Source organism: Aplysia californica, unplaced genomic scaffold (genome assembly GCF_000002075.1).
Source record: "Aplysia californica isolate F4 #8 unplaced genomic scaffold, AplCal3.0 scaffold00217, whole genome shotgun sequence".
Classification (NCBI taxonomy): domain Eukaryota; kingdom Metazoa; phylum Mollusca; class Gastropoda; order Aplysiida; family Aplysiidae; genus Aplysia; species Aplysia californica.
In genome coordinates, this window is record NW_004797487.1 from 372,544 (window position 1) to 378,486 (window position 5,943).

Genomic DNA, 5,943 nt, shown 5'->3' on the forward strand with positions numbered 1-5,943 from the left:
AGATTTATTTGAACAGCCCCAAAACAACGCCGGCCACACCTGCCCAACGTCAGCGAGAGTTAAGGACCTGACGCATGTGTCAGGGGCACAGAATTCTACACTTAGTGTAGAATTCTGTGGTCAGGGGACAAACTTTTTTTGTACTACAAGAAATTTCTTTTTTGGGGGGTAGACATTCACATTTAACTTTTGATTTCGATTTAACAAAACTCATATTGGTTACTTTTGATTGCAATGAGCGTAGCAACAATACAATGTATTCCAATAGTTCCGTGGCATTGTTTTAGCTATACATACGCCTTGCAACTTTTGCTACTTTTTCTTGCAACTTTTTGCAACTTTTGCTATTTTCAAATGCAACTTTCTCTGAGGACAGATTTTTGAGACTTCCGGAGCATAAAAGGTTTTTAAAGGCTTTGGGTGCCTCTTATGTTTATTAATTCACACATGGGTTATGGATAAATAAATAGACTCGCTGTCCCTGGGATCCATGAGCAACATCTTCTTTGGTGCATTTTCCTTTTCTCCATCCTTCTTTCTCCTTCCCCTTCTTCTATCATTTCTTCCACCGCTTACCCCGTGTGCAGCAAAACTAGAGGTCGTCCATCCCACAGAATGGGCGCCTCGTTGACCGTGGGGTGCGACCTGTGGAAACCGGGTAACTGGCAGTTGAAGTGAGATCAGTCTGCGGACTGTCCCTCGCCAACACACCTCTTTGACCCACTTTTTCCTCTTAGACGGGAGGGTAGGGCGGCCTATGCCACTCAATCGATTTGGAGCTAAAGCCCCTCCAGTTTTTCCTTGGGTCAATCTTGATGGGGCGATCTAGTACACTTTCGTGGAGAGTAAGTAAGAGACAAAGTTCGCCCCGGCTTCAAACATTGACTTAAAAATTTCTCATCATCATATTCACGCCGAGAACCAGACAGCTTCTGGTTGAACCACCGTCTACGATACATCGACAACAACACCCTCCACAGACAAATACATGTACATCTTATGACAACCCTCGAGGCTATTGCTGTATGGGTCACCCTGACAAGACCAATCACGATCTGCTCCATATGTCCCGTCAAAATACCCCCTCAAAATTACCCAGCTTAATGACTCAAACACCAAGTCCACAGACCCTTTATCTTAGTAGGAGATTTTAATGTACATAACCTCCTTTGGGGATTTTGGCAACAAGGAAAAAAACAATAAATGGTAAATCCTCAACTTACTGAAACAAATCCTTAACACTTCATCCATCGACCTTTCTTTCTACTCCCCTGACCTGGTCCCAGATTTTGAGTGGTCTGTGCTGGATGACCGTGCGGATCATTTCCCAATATTTCTCAAGATCAATAGCCTCCAACACCTCCAACACGAACCGACCCCAGAGCGCTTTAACTTCAAAAAGCATACTGGGACGGGTTTGTTATTGGATGCTTCCATATTTTGAACCCCACTTTCAGCCTCAACTACCACTAATTTCACGAAATGATTAAAAAAATGTGTCACAGAGACATACCACAACCATCAGAACCCCCCCCCCCCCGGAAAACTAGGTACGGTTCTCTGGGGTGTGTGGTAATGTCATAGACCCCAAAGAAAAAGAAAGCAGCAAAAATGCTCCACCCCGAAGCCTCCATATTTTCTGCGGAGGCCACTGCTATTGACTTGGCGTTAGACTCCGTAAAATATTCTCCCAAATTATCGTTTCTCATTCTGTCCGATGCCTTGTCTTGCCTCACTCCACCCACCAATCTTCTTCACTTCACCTTCACCTATCCCGTAGACCGGATGTCCGTTGTGGCGCTATTGAAGATTTGGCCACCAGCTTCCTCCACTCCTTCCGCTCTTCAGATTTCCTGAGCGTGTCTCTGAGGTCCAGGCCTGTTTGTTGCCTGATTCTGTCCTTCCAACTCTCCTTCGGCCTGTCTCTGCTCCTTTTTCCATGGACGCTGCCTTGCAAGATCATCTTGGTAAGGCCGGATGAACGGACGATGTGTCTATGCTATTGCAGTATGCATTTTATGACCAAAGTGAGAAGGTCAGGGTATGGTCCAATTGCATTTTTTATCCGTTGTTCGACTTCATCATTTGTGATGTGATCTTTTTATGAGATACTAAAGACTTTTCGGAAGTATCTCATCTCCACAGCTTTGATCCTTCTTCTTTCAAGGTCTGTATTCAAGGTCCAGGATTCACATGCATACAAAAATACTGACATGACCAGGGAACGAATAAGTCTGATCTTTGATCTGATGGTGATATTTCTGTCTTTCCAAATGGTTTTTTACTTGGTCATTGCTGCTGAAGTTTGCCCTATTCTGGAGAGTATTTCTGGTTTTGGTCCTTCGTCTGTCGCTATTGCACGTAGGTATCTGAAGCTGCGTACGGTCTCGAGCTTCTGATTGTTGACTGGATGTCCACTGTGATGTTTTTGCTGCTATTAGACAATCTAACACTTTTAAACTTGAAAATAGTTAAAATGCAGTTAAGAATTATTTCTTTAACTACATCTCCAAGCTATGGGATAAAAACTAATCTACTTCACTTCACTTTCACCTATCCCGAAGAGTGGATGTTCGTCGGGGCTTTTGAAGATTTGACCACCAGCTTCCTACACTCCTTCCGCTCTTCAGAGCGTGTCTTTGAGGTCCAGGCCTGTCCATTCCTTGATGTTGTCCTTCCAACTCTTCGTCGGTCTGTCTCTGCTCCTTTTTCCCTGGACGCTGCCTTGCAAGACCATCTTGGCAAGGCTGGATGAACGGGTGATGTGTCTATGCCATTGCTGTTTGCCGTTTTGCGTTTCCTGACCAAAGTGAGAAGGCCAGGGTATGGTCCAATTGCATTTTTGATCCGTTGTTTGACTTCATCTTTGCATGAGATACTAAGGATTTTTCGGAAGCATCTCATCTCCACAGCTTTGATCCTCCTTTCAAGGTCTTCATTCAAGGTCCAGAATTTACATGCATACAAAAATACTGACATGACCAGGAACGCATGAGTCTGATCTTTGATCTGGTTGTGATATTTCTGTCTTTCCAACTGGTTTTCAACTTGGTCATTGCTGTTGAAGTTTGCCCTCTTCTGGTTTTGATCCTTTGTCTGTCACTATTGCACGCTGGTATTTGAAGCTGCGTATGGTCTCAAGCCTCTGGTTTTGACCTGGATGTCCATTTTCTTGCTGCTGTTAGACAATCTAAAACTTTGAAACCCGAAAATAGAAAATCTAGTTAAATTGCTGTTGAGAATTATTTCCTTCACCACATCTCCAGGCTGTGGGATAAAAACTAAAGTAAACAACTACCAACAAGCTTCACGGTGTCGACACTGGACCCACGAAAATCTTCTGGTCTTTCGAGAACAGACGAAGAAGTTTTTACTCGTTTACGTATTTAGATATATGCTTCCGTGACCCATGGATATCTCCTGCGTTGAGATGAGAAACCGCTCTGTGTCAGATGCGATACAGACTTAACCATTAGACACATTAGAATGTCCGGACTTTGGAGAGACCCGAAGTAAATATTTTAAATGCACAAAATTAAAAGGTCCGTTCTCCGTCGTTGATCCAAATAGAATTCTCAAATCTATAAAAGTCATTAGCCTGTATTCTAAAATGTAGATAATTTTTGTTTTAAAATGTAAACATCTGTTTTTATTTTCTAATCTTTTTAAAACAATTTTTTTTTACTATGAGATGTTTTCCTTTACTTTAAAAGTAAAATAAAGCCGTGCAGTGAGCTGTTGTGAATGCAATCAACTTGGGGCCGTAAGAAGTTGCCAGCGCCGTAAAACTCTTATTAAACTAACTGCAGAGCGTTGCTCCATGATTTACAGCAGAGAAGGCTTCTGGATTCCAACTCCTAGATGGATCCGCCACGTGCCGTCTCACACACACACACGGCGATACACAAATCAGAAAGCTACTGTCGTTATGTGGACACCAAAAATTCTGCACACACTCGAAGTGTGTATAGCGTTGTGTATAGAAATAACGAAATAACAGCGTTATTCGGACCGGAACCAAATTCAAAAATATTTTAACACATGATGTAATTTTTGGCGGGAAATGCGATGGTGACCTTAAAACATTATGTGGACGTCTACATAATGGGGCATGTCTGCATAACGTGAGTGTGCGAATATACTTTTGTCTACATAACTACGCAAACACACACACACACACACACACACACACACACACACACACACACACACACACACACACACACACACACACACATTCATTACCGTGTGTAATTGTAGCACGCATTCATAGAGTTTAGGGCGAAACGATGTAAATTGCAAATTCACATAAATTTTGCCTTTCCGACAAAGCATGACATGGACTGTCGTCTATACGTTCTTTGTCAGTTTTTACTAAGGACCTAGGCTACTAACTGTATAACCTCCTAATTGGTTCTTACTCATTCCTTGAGCGTCTTGACTGTCGCCATTTGACTTGTTCCAGCTAAAATATTTTGACAAGGAAATTAATACTAGATCAATTTGCTTAGAGAAGACAGTTTAAAAAGTCAATTATGAGCAATAGCTTTCACATTATTAATTAATTAAAATTTAAATGCATTTATGTGAAAAGAATTTCATGCAATACGGCCCTTCGTCTAGGCTTCCTCAGCCCCAGACCATCCAGCCCGCACGACTGGCCTCGGCATTGGAGGCCTACCATGTTCCCGGAGGGTCAATGCGAAAAACGGGGATAGACTATGGCGTTGGTGCGGGTGATGGAGCATTATCGCACTGCTCTCACTAGACTGGCCTACAACGAACCTTACTTAAATGCAATGCATTTTTGTTGTTGCAGCTTTTATGTGAGAGTTTATAGGCTCTTATAACTAAAGAAGATATCACCAGTGACAGAGTATCAATTCATAAATATGAAAATGAATTACGTTTGCATTTTACCACAAAAAAGACCGTGGCACACTAGTGGGATAACTTTTGTTCTTCACTTGCAACATCGTTCTCATTCTACATGTTTCAACAAATATGAAAGAAAATTAATTTCACACACACACACACACACACACACACACACACACACACACACACACACACACACACACACACACACACACACACACACACACACACACACACACACACACACATATATATATATATATATATATATATATATCAGGGGCGGCTCATGGGATTAAAAAGTGGGCGTGCACAATAAAAGCAACAGCAGGTTGAAGATAGTCAAGGGCACAGTAAATGGGATGGTAGGATCTTTGAGTTGGTGAAGGAGGACCTTATGCTTTTATTTTCATTCTCTTTGCTGGTCGCTTTGATTTCTAGATCTAAATCTGTTTGTTAACTAAACATCAATTTCCTTTATTCCGCATCGGAACTGAACACTCGAGAAATAACTTTCACCACTCCACTACAAAACCATTCATAGGCACAACACATAGGGCGGTGACTTAAGTATGTCACGTTCACCCCCCTCAAGTTCACGGTCACAGAGTCGCGTAAAATAGCGGCAAGACAATGAACCAATCACAATTCACTTGAGCACTCCGCTGGATTGCTCCGGGGATCACATAATTTGGGCATTGAATAGTGTACAGGCTATCGCATTTATTTTTAGACTGCCTACTGTGGGCTATGTTTCATGGGTGCACATTTGAGATGTGCCATCTTGTTAAAATATTAATGTACCGCCAAATTCGGTACGAGTGACGTCATCGCTTGGGTTATCCCAAAGAGCGATTTATATTTTGCTAGTGTTTATTTCTGACGTCTTTTATTTCATGTTTGTGGGTTCTTTTCGTAAAATAACATTAACAAATTTTGGGCGGCACTGCACAACCGTGCTCTATGGACGAACCACGCCTGATATATATATATATATATATATATATATATATATATATATATATATATATATATATATATATATATATATATAAATAGAGAGAG